Here is a 12058-nt window from a genome sequence, read left to right on the forward strand (position 1 = left end):
GGTTTGGCGCTGGTTGCTCGTTAGACGTGCCCTTACAATTTGAAGCTAACTATCTCAGTAACTGGGAGAAGGACCAGAGCTGGCAGGATGCTTGTCTTTTCTAGAGGCTGGATGGCAAAGAAAACAAGGAAGACAGCACTGTGTGAGCAATTCCTTTGGTAGAAACTGCAAAGATGACTGCTAGAGGCAAGAGGGAGCTGCCTAAGGAAATTGTGTTTTCAGTAATAGGTTCTTCAAGTTTGGAGGAATTCTGGAGACTGGTTAATTGGTCATTTCTAGATGACTCTGAGAGGTTAGTAAGTCAAGGTGTTACACCATTTAATAGCAGACAGGTGATGGAAATCCAGGTTTCTTTTTTGTCCTTCACTGTCCCTCTCAAAGATAGCAGGTTTACATTTTTTTCATTTCTGAAGGGCTAAACTTACAACCTTGGAGTGGTCTTGCAGACTCTCATATGTGTTCAAATAACTGGAAAAGGAGAGCCCATAGCAACAGCTTCTGTTCGCCAAGTCTAAGAGCTGAGTTAAAGTATTTCTGTGTCTGGAATCCTTTTTGATATGCTCACGAACTTTTAGTTTGTACGATTCCCGTTGACGTGAGCCCCTGAGGCTCTTTTCTGATTGGGTATCTTCCTGGAGTCACTCTGTCACTTGAGGGGATTAGCTGTGAATCTCTGCCTCTTGATTTCTGGCTGACTTGCTGGCCCCCCTTTTAGGGTGTCAACTATGCCATTCAGGGGGTGCCTAGAGGGCATTTATGGAGGTGGCAGGAACCTCCTCAACCTCTCCGAGCAACTGGGGCTCCTTCTCCTGATGCCTCTGAGCTTCTATCTGTGGAATTGTCGCTGGGGCAGTTTTGTCACTGGGGCACTCACCTCCTCTCCTCCTCGTTGTCATATTTTCCCGGTTGCAGGTAACAGCCCCACAGGCTCAGATCCCACAAGATGTGAAATAGAGCAGCCTGGATTAATGAGCCCTTGCCCTAGACCAGGGGATTCTCTTTAAAGAAACAAAGGCTCTGGGAACCTCTTTGCGGTGCAATCTGACAAGAACCTAAATGCATGAGACAGGTCAAATCGGAGCTGCCCTAGCTTGAGGTGTGCAGAGTAGGGGCCCCAGAACCCACGGAATCTCTTGATCCCATTCCCACCCTCATCCATAGCAGCCCCAAAGGCATGTCTGCAAACCCAGGGGCTCGAGAAACGTAGTTTCAAAATACTGCCTAGACCCATATTGCTCCTTTGAAAGGAGAGCGTTGGAACCCAGGGGCATGTTGAAATGCATAGTGAGGTTCTGTTCTTTGACCAATACCTTCCCGAGCAATGGCAAGGAGGGGGTGTCAATGATTTCTCTCTATTCTACTGGGGGGTTTTGTGTGTGTGTGTGTGTGTGTGTGTGTGTGTGTGTGTGTGTACGTAAGCATATATGTGCTCACTCGTGTTAAATTTTTACTCAACATTGAGTAAACAACACCAGACCCAGTGGTGTTATATATGCATTATGTCCCTTAGTCTTTACAAGAAATTAAGGAGGGCAGGTCACTTGCCCAATTTCACACATCCAGTGTGGTTTAGAGTTCATGAAACCCAGAGCTGTTCTACCCACTACTCAGCCATCCAGTTACCACTGAAATAAAATGCACGTGTCCAGGCCAGGTTGACTCAGTTTGCAGAAACAAAATTTTTGTTTTTTTTTCTCTTGAAACAATTTTCAGAATAAAGGTGTGAAAGAGCCAGCGTTAGTCATGCCAGACACACAGAGGGCCTCTTGCGCCGCCCACCCTGTCTTACGTGGGTTGGGTATTTAGGCTAATTATTATAAACAGTAACAATTTCGGTAGCACTAATGAGCCCTGTAACTCAAGACCAAAGCTTAACTAATCTCGTAACTAGAGACAAGATGATCTAAAGACTTGTGCTTTACCTTCCAGTGTTGAATGCCGTATGCTATATAGTTATTTCTTGCACATAGTTATTTCTCCGATTTGACTTAATATAGTATCATTTCCTATTGAGAGGATAGGCAGGGTGAAAGGGAAAACAATGACATTTTCATGTGAGTGAGAAATCCTTTCATCTTTCTTGGACCCACGTTTCCCCAGGCCTGTTTTATCAGTCTAAAGTCTGACTTCCGTCCAGTATTATTTTACATTCTTAGTAATTCTTGGATGATGGAACAGAGAGCAGTGCCTCGTTAATTGTTCCCGTGTCTTCAAGTGTGATTGGTGACTGCGACTCCAAGAAGCAGATGGAGATTCCGAATGATTTAGCTAGTGTGTCGTAGTAGACGGACATAAACTTGAAACCTGTGATAGAAGCACGACAAAATCCAGGGGAGAGGTACAAAAATGATTAAAGGTTTGGAAGGCAGCTTCTATAAAGAAATGACTTAGAGGTACTAGGTTTCTTGAGCAAGATGAGGTACAACTTAATTATAACATCCAAGTGTATGACTGACAACATTTATCTGTTTACTGAAGTTAATATTTATGAGCTACTGGGGAGGCATAAAAACAGTAGGTTCCTGCAGTGACAGATTTTTCTATTTCAAGCTAGAATGGGGTGGGGGAGAAAAAGGAGAAAGCCCAAATTAGGGTTAAAATGTATGGAGACATTGAGAATTATTCATTATTACGGTTATAAGAACCTAAGTGTGTGGTAACTGAGGGAATATGGGGTTTCCAGCTCAGAGACTAAATAAGACAGTAGAGTAGTGTGTTTGTGGGACGATTTGAGTATGGTAGAGCTTTTGATACAAAGGCAGAGTCCTGTCTAACCTTATTCTGAGATACCTTCTTTACCATTAGAAGACACAGACCAATTGACTCTGGGAATTCTGATTGGATTATTCTCATATCCATCAACCATTCACTGAATTGTCCAAAAAATGTTTCATATGGAAATAGCATTCCTACCTCCTTCCCCCAGAAAATCCCACAGGGATTTTTATTGGGATTGCCATGATTCTCTTATTTAATTCCTAGAGAACTGAGATCTTTATGATGTTAAGGTTCTAATCCATGACCATGGTTCACATCTCTATTGTTTGTTTTTTAATTTTTTTTTCAATTACAGTTGACATACAGTATTCAATAATTAAAACCTAGGTTCTATTTTATTTGGAAAAAATGTGCTTCCCACATCATCTGTCTTTTTTTATTGAGATATAAATGACATGTAACATTATATTAGTTTTAGGTGTCCAAAACAATGATTTGATATATGTAAATATATTCCAAAATCATCACCACAATAAATTTACTTAACATCCAAACCACACATAGGTATAAATTTTTTATATTGTGATAAGAACTTTCAAGATTTACTCTCTTTGCAACTTTCAAATATACAACACAGTATTGTTAACTATAATCATGCTGTGCGTTACATCCCAGGATTTATTCCATCTTATAACTGAAAGTTTGTACCTTTTAACCACCTTCACCCATATGCCTGTTTTCTTCATCCTGTCTCGGGCTACAACCAATCTATTCTTTGTATCCATAATTTCAGGATTTTTTTTCTTAGACTCCACATATAAATGAGATCATATGGTATTTGTCTTTTCTCTGGCTGACGTACTTCACCTAGCACAGTGCCCTCACGCACTGTCCATGATGTTGCAAATGGCAACATTTCCTTCTTTTTAATGGCTGAGTAGTATTCCATTGTAGGTACTACACCCCATATTTTCTTTATTCATCTGTTGATGGACGCTTAGTTTGTTTCCATATCTTGGCTACTGTAAATGATGTTGCAGTGAACATAAGGGTGCAGATATCTTTTCATATTAGTGTTTTGGATTTCCTCGGATAAGTACCCAGAAGTAGAATGCTGGATCATAAGGTAGTTCTGTGTTTAAATTTTGAGGAACCTCCATCCTGTTTTCCATAGTGGCTGTGCCATTTACAATCCCACCAACAGTGCAAGAAGGTTCCCTTTGCTCAAATCCTTTCCAACACTTGTTTGATTTATTGATGATAGCCATTCTGACAGGTGAGAGAATATCTCATTGTGGTTTTAGTTTGCATTTATCTAATGATTAGTGATGTTGAGCATCTTTTCATATGTCTATTGGGCATCTGTATGTCCCTTTTGGAGAAATGTCTGCTAAGGACCTCTGCACATTTTTTAATCAGATTGTTTATTTTTGTGTGTTCAGTTGTATGAGTTCCTTATATATTTTGGATATTAATCCCTTATCAGATGTATCATTGGAGAGTATCTTCTCCCATTCAGTAGGTTCTCTTTTCACTTTGTTGATAGTTTCTTTCACTGTGCAAAAACTCTTTAGCTTGATGTAGTCCCATTTGTTTTTTGTTTGTTTGTTTGTTTCCCCTGCCTGAGGAGACATAGCCAAAAAAAATATTGCTAACTGCAATGTCAAAAAGTTTGCTGCCTATGTTTTCTTACAGTTTTATGGTTTGGGGGTCTTACATTGAAGTCTTTAATCCATTTTGAGTGTATTCTTGTATAAAAAAAGTGATCCGGTTGCATTCTTTTGCATGTGTCTGTCCAGTCTCCCAACACTATTTATTGAAGAGACTGTCTTTACCCCCTTGTATATTCTTGCCTCCTTTGTCATAGATTAATTGACCATATAGGTGTGGCTTTATGTCTGAGCTCTCCATTCTGTTCTATTGATCTGTGTGTTTGTATGCCAGTACCATGCTGTTTGAGTACTATAGCCTTCTAGTATAGTTTAATAGTTAGGTAGCATGATACCTACAACTTTGTTTTTCTTTTGCCTTTTATTTTTTTTAATTAAAGTTGTTGGGGTGACAATGTTTAGTAAAATTAGGTTTTAAGTGAGCATTTCTATAATACATCATCTATATATCACATTGTGTGCTCACCATCCAGAGTCAATTCTCCTTCCATCTCCATATATTTGACCCTCTTTACCGTCTTCTACCTCCCTGCTCCCTCCATACCCTTTGGTAACCATTAAATTGTCATCTGTGTCTATGCGTTTTTATTTCTTTATTTGTTTGTCTTGTTCCTTTGTTGCTTTCAGTTCTATCCCACATATGAGTGAAGTCATGTGGTTCTTGACTTATTCTGTCTGACTTATTTCGCTTAGCATAATAATCTCAAGATCCATCCATGCTGTAGCAAATGGCACTATTTCATCTATTTTTTATGCCGGAGTCATATTGCATTGTGTATATATGCCACATCTTTATTCAATCATCTATCGAAGGACACTTTTGTTGTCTCCATGTCTTGGCCACCGTGAACAATGCTGTAGTGAACATCGGAGCACATATATCTTTACGAATAAATGTTTTCAGATTTTGGGGGGTAGATACCCTGAAGAGGGATTGCTAGGTCATAGGGCAATTCTGTTCTTAATTTTTTGAGGAACCTCCATACTGTTTTCCATAGTGGCTGTACCAATTTACATTCTCACCAACAGTGTATGAGGGTTCCTTTTTCTCCACAGCCTCTCCAGCACTTGTTACTATTTGTCTTGTTGATGATAGCCATTCTAACTGGGGTGAGGTGATATCTCGTGGTTTTGATTTGCATCTCCCTAATAGCTAGTGAAGTTGAGCATTTTTTCATATATCTGTTGGCTGTTTGTATGTCTGCTGGGGAGAAGTGTCTGTTTATGTCCTCCACCCATTTTTTAATTGGATTGTTTGTTTTTTTGTTGTTGAGTTGTACCATGTTTCCCCGAAAATAAGACCTACCCGGACAATCAGCTCTCTTTTGGAGCAAAAATTAATATAAGACCCGGTCTTATTTTACAGTAATATAAGACTAAGTCTAATATAATATAATATAATAACATACCGGGTCTTGTATTAATTTTTGCTCCAAAAGATACATTAGAGCTGATTGTCCGGCTAGGTCTTATTTTCGGGGAAACACGGTTTGAGTTCTTTATATATTTTGGACATTAGCCCTTTATTGGAGGCGTTGTTTGCAAAAATCTTCTCCCATTTGGTTGGTTGTCTTTTTGTTTTGTTGATGCTTCCTTTTGCTGTGCAGAAGCTTTTGAGTTTGATATAGTCCCATTCATGTATTTTAGCTTTTACTTCCCTTGCCTTTGAAGTCAAATCATAAAATCCCCTTTGAACCCAAGGCCCATAAGTTTAGTGCCTCTGCTTTCTTCTATGCAGTTTATTGTGTCAGGTCTTCTGTTTCGGTCTTGATCTATTTTGAATTAATTTTGATATATGGTGACAGATAGCAGTCTAGTTTCATTTTGTTTTTCTTTCTGAAGATTTCTTTGGCTATTCAGGGTCCTTTTTACTTCCATATAAATTTTTTGATTATTTGTTCTAGTTCTGTGAAAAATGCCATTGCTATTTTGATGGGGATTACGTTGAATCTGTAGATTGCTTTGGATAGTTTGGACATTTTAATGATGTTACTTCGTCCTATCCATGAGTACAGTATATGCTTCCATTTATGTGTATCTTCTTCAATGTCTTGTAGTTTTATGAGTACAAGTCTTTTACCTCCTTGGTTAAAATTATTCCTATGGGTTTTATTCTTCTTGGTGCAATTGTAAATGGTATTGTTTTCCTCGTTTCTTTTTCTGATAGATCACTATTGATGTATAAAAATGCAATGGATTACTGAACATCAATTTTGTATCCTGCTACTTTGCTGAATTCAGTTATTAGTTCTAATAGTTTTTTGGTGAATTCTTTAGGGTTCTCTCTATATAGTGTCATGTCATTTGCAAATTTTATTTCTTCCTTTCCAACTTGGATGCCTTTGATTTCTCGTCTGATTGCCGTGGCTAGGACTTCCAATACTATGTTGAATAGAAGTGGTGAAATTGGGCAACCTTGTCTTGCTCCTGATCTTACAGAAAAGGCTTTCAGCTTTTCACCACTGAGTATGATGTTAGTTCTGGGTTTGTCATATATGGCCTATTATGTTGAGGTGTGCTCTCTCTATCCCCACTTAGAGATTTTTATTGTTTAGCTTAGAGATTTTTATCATAAATGGATGTCGTATTTTTGTCAAATGCTTTTTCTGCATCTATTGATATGATCATATGATTTTTAGCCTTCATTTTGTTTATGTGGTATAGCATGGTAATTGATTTGCAGATTTGAACCAGCCTTGCATCCCAGGAATAAATCCCCCTTGATCATGGTGTATGATCTTTTTAATGTATTGCTGAATTCAGTTTGCTATTATTTTGTTCAGGATTTTTGCATCTCTGTTCATCATGGTTTTTGGCATATATATATATATATATATATATATATATATATATATATGTATATATATTAGTGTCTTTCTTGTTTTGGTATCAGGGTATGCTGACTTTATAAAATGAGTTTGGGAGCCTTCCCTCCTCTTCAATATTTTGGAATAGTTTGAAAAGGATAAATGTTAATTCTTCTTTGAACGTCTGGGAAAATGCACCTGGGAAGCCACCTGGTCCAAGGCTTTCCTTTGTTGGGAATTTTTTAACTACTGATTTGATTTTGTTGGTAGTTATTGATCTGTTCAGATTTTCTCTTTCTTCTTGAATCAGCCTTGGAAGAATGTATGATTCTAGAAATTTACTGGTATCCATTTCTTTCAGGTTGTCCAATGTGTTTGCATGTATATAATTGCTTGTAGTATTTCCTGATAATCCTTTGTATTTCTGTGGTGTTAGTTGTCACTATCTTTCATTTCTGATTTTATTTATTTGGGCCCTCTCTTTCTTTCTTGATGAGTCTGGCTAACGGTTTGTCAGTTTTATTTTATCTTTTAAAAGAACCAGCTCTTCGTTTCATTGATCTTTTCTATTGTGTTTTTAGACTCTATTTTGTTTACTTCCACTCTGATCTTTGTTATTTCCTTCATACTACTCACTTTGGCCTTTGTCCCTTTTCTAGTTCCTTTAGGTGTAAGGTTAGATTATTTATTTTAGATTTTTCTTATTTCTTGAAATCAGCCTGCATTGCTAAAAATTTCCCTCTTAGAATTACTTTGACTGTGTCCCATGGGATTTGAGGGTCATTGTATTCTCAGGGCATCTTTTCATTTCTTTCTTGATCTCATTGTTAAACCATTCATTGTTTACTAGCATGTTATTTAGCCTCCACGTGTTTATGTGTTTTTCAGTTTTCTTCTTGTAACTGATTTCTAGTCTCATACCATTGTGATTGGAGAAGATGCTTCATATGATTTCAATCTTCTTAAATTTATTGAGTCTTGTTTTGTGGTCTAACATGTGGTCTATCCTGGAAAATGTTCCATGTGCACTTGAAAAGAATGTATATTATGCTTCTTTTGGGTGAGAAGCTCCAAAATTATCAATTAAGTCCATCTGGTCTAATGTGTCATTTAAGGCCACTGCATACTTGTTGATTTTCTGTCTGGATGATCTATCCATTGATGTCAATGTGGTGTTTAAGTCCCCTACTATGACTGTATTACTGTTGATCTGTCCCTTAATGTATGTCAGTAATTGCTTTATATATGTAGGTTCTCCTACATTGAGTGTGTAAATGTTAACAAGAGGTATATCCTCTTGTTGGATTGATCCTTTTACCATTATGAAATGCCCTTTTTGTCTCTTGTTACAGCCCTTGTTTTAAAGTCTTTCTACCCTGGGTTTTTTTTTTTTTCTCATTCCTATTTGCATGAAATACTTCCTTTCATCTTTTTACTTGCAGCCTGTGTGTATGTTGAGATCTGAAATGGGTCTTTTGTAGGCAGCATATGTACAAGTCTTCATTTTTTTATCCATTCAGCCACCCTGCCTTTTGATTGGAGCATTTAGTTCATTAACATTTAAAGTAATTACTCCTAGGTAAGTAGTTATTCCAATTTTATTGTTTTTTTATTGTCTTTGTAGTTCTCCTCTTCTGTTCCTTTCTTATTCTCTTGCTCTCTTCTCTTGTTAACTTTCTATAGTGTTGTTTTTGGATCCTTTCTCATTATTTTTTTGTGTATCTCTTATAGATATTTGGTTTGTGGTTACCATGTGCTTCGTACATATCAAGCTATGTTTATAGCAGTGTATTTTAAGGTGATTTTCACTTAAGTTTCACACGTTCTAAAATCACTGCAGTTTTTACTCTCCCACTCCACGTTTATGGTTTTGTCCATATTTTTTACTTCTTTTGTGCATGTGTGTTTGTGTGTATTATTTATTAATTATACCTGGTCTTCCTACTTTTGCTTTTTAATCTTCATACTTGCTTTATAGTTGGTTGATCCAATGCTTTTACTAAGTGTTTGCCTTTGTCAGAAAGTTTTCCTTTCCTATATTTTCTTATTCATATTTTTTATCTTTTCTACTTAAAGAAATCCCTTTAACATTTAGTGGCAATGAACTCCTTTAGCTTTTTCTTGTCTGGGAAACTCTTTATTTCTCCTTAAAGTCTAAATGATAGCCTTGCTGGGTAGAGTAATCTTTGTTGTAGGTACTTACTTTTCATCACTTTGAATATTTCCTGCCAATTCCTTCTGGTCTCAAAAGTTTCTGTTGAGAAATCAGCTGACTGTCTTATGGGAGCTCCCTTGTAGGCTCCTGCTTTTCTCTTGCTACTTTTAAGATTCTCTGTCTTTAACCTTTGGCATTTTAATTATGATGTGTCTTGGTGTGGGCACCTTTGGATTCTTGTTTGGGACTCTTTGTGCTTTCTAAGCTTGTATGTCTATTTCCTTTACCAGATTAGGGAAGTTTTTAGTCGTTATATCTTCAAATAGGTTTTCAGTTCCTTGCTGTCTCTCTTCTTTTGGTGCCCCTCTGATGCAAATGTTGGTACACTTAATGTTGTCCTAGAGGTCCCGTAAACTATCCTCATTTTGTTTAATTCTTTTATCTTCTTGCTTTTTGGTTTGGGTGTTTTTCTGCTACCTTGTCTTCCAGATCACTAATTGGATCCTCCTTCATCTAAGCTGGTTTTGATTTCCTCTAATGTATTCCTTTATTTCAATTATTGTACTCTTTATTTATGACTAGTTCTTTTTTATGGTTTGTATCTCTTTGTTTCCACCTCTGAGTTCATCTTTTCTTCCCCTATGCTCATTGAGCATCCTTATAACCAGTGTTTTGAACTGTATCTGGTAGATTGCTTGCCTCCATTTCGTTTAATTCTTTTTCTGAAGTGCTGTCTTCTTCTTTCATTTGGGTTATGTTTCTTGGTCTCCTCATTTTGGCCGACTCCCTGTGTTTGCTTCTATATATTAGATAGATCTATTATGTCTCCCAATCTTGGCAGCATGGCCTTATGCAGTAGGTGTCCTGTGAGGCCCAGTGCACAATCTCTCTGTCACCTGAACTGGGTGTCCCAGTAGTGTCACATGTGTGGGTTGTGTGTACCCGACTGTTCTAGTTGCACCTTGATTGCTGTTGGCACGTCCGTGGGTGAAATTGACCCTCAGGCTGACTGGCTGTGAGGGCTGGTCATGACCGCAGTGGACAAGCTTCTGTGTAGAAAATGATCCCACAGAGCAGGAGTAGCTTTAGCGGGGCCCTGATGCCATCCAACTCCACCCTTCAGGTGTGTGGCACCTTTTGTGGCCCCACCATGTGAGCTGAGGCCAGCCACCTCTTCTGCTGGGTTTGTGGCCAGTTAATTGAAGTTACATTCCAAGCCAACACAGGCTGCAGCTTATGCCAGGCTTGGGGCCACCCTGATGAGAGTTACAATGCAAGTTGAAACCTGTCGCCATTTGTACTGGGTTGGGGCTGCTTAGCAAGAGATACAGGGCACACCAAGACCAGCTGATGCTTGTTTGGGGTTTGTGGGTCTTTGAGGGATTTTTAGGAAAGTCTGCAGCAAGAACCGAGGCAGACTGCTCCTTTGAAAAAGCCACTGCAAGCAGCTTGAGCCTGGCATGTGAGCTGTGTAGGATCGGGTCTCGGAATCACCAGGGTAGGGAAAATGGTGTTAACCAGGTTAGTGGAGAGGTCAGATTTAGCACCTGCCAGGGCTTCCATCCCAGGGGAGATTCCCCCCACCTATGCCTCTCCAACCCTCGCGCTGAAGCCAGTCAATTCAGGTTCTCCGTGTATGTCCCTGGTGCTTTGTGAGCTGCTGTCCCTTTGCTGGAGATTAGGGACAAGTGTTTGTGAGTGAGTGAGTCTGTGTGTGGGCCGTTTAAGAGGATGCCTGAGTTTCCAGCAGCTCTCTGTCTCACCCAGATGGAATCCCCACTATTTTCTACAGTCAGATGTTGTAGCGACTCCTCTTCCTAATACTGGTGCCCCAGGCTGGGAAGCGTGACGTGACGCTGGGACCCCTCATGGCCAAGATATCCCTCCCAATTCTTAACCGCTACATGAAGGTGTGAGACCAGCCCATTCCGCATCTCCACCCCTCCTACCAGTCTCAAGTGGCTTCTTCTGTATGTCCTTAGTATTAGGACTTCTGTTCAGCTAGACTTCAGGTCGTTCTAAATGATGGTTGTTCTGTCATTTAGTTGTAGTTTTGATGTGTTCATGGTTGAAGGTGAGCGCAGTGTTTACCTGCTCTGCCATCTTGGCCTGAAGTCTCATTTCTTCTATTGTTTTAGGTCTTTAATCTTGCTCAGCTAGTATTATAATTTCCACTGTAAAGATCTTGCTCATCTTTCATTAGATTTCTCCCTAGGTATTCGATGTTGTTTGATTTTGTGGCAAATGGCATCATGTAATCCCCTTGAATGCACACCCCGTATCAGCTGTCCATTTTTAACACTTCTGCTCTCCATGAGCCTGAGAAGCAAAGTAATAACCAGCTTTTCCTTTTCCAGGGAGTCGGTGTATCTTATCGAACCCATCAAGGTAGAAAAGGTGTAATAGTTTCACTGCAGGAAACCTAGTTCGGAATCCAAACATTGCAGCCCAGAAATTATTCTTTTGTTCTAACCTAAATCTCTCCAGTTGGCATTTCAGCTTATTTTCTTTTAGTTTGGTTCACAGTTTGCCTTCCACAAAGGGTTTTATATCTAACAGCCCACTATTTGAATCATCACGCAGATATTTCTGCCATGTTGTAAAAAATATGTGTAACCTTTATTAGGAGGAAATTTACTCATGATACAGTATTACGTTAAAAAAATACAATAAAAATCGAACATTATTTTTTAAACGTACGTGCTTAG

The 12058-nt window shown here is 38.8% G+C and overlaps 1 protein-coding gene across 7 annotated transcripts in view; it reads left to right on the top strand.

The window, feature by feature from the left end:
• FRMD4A (FERM domain containing 4A) overlaps positions 1 to 12058 on the top strand; it is a 566526-nt gene that overhangs the window by 520767 nt on the left and 33701 nt on the right. The gene's annotated exons all lie outside the window — the stretch shown is intronic.

This window comes from Rhinolophus hipposideros, assembly GCF_964194185.1.
Source record: "Rhinolophus hipposideros genome assembly, chromosome: 1".
Taxonomy (NCBI): Eukaryota; Metazoa; Chordata; class Mammalia; order Chiroptera; family Rhinolophidae; genus Rhinolophus; species Rhinolophus hipposideros.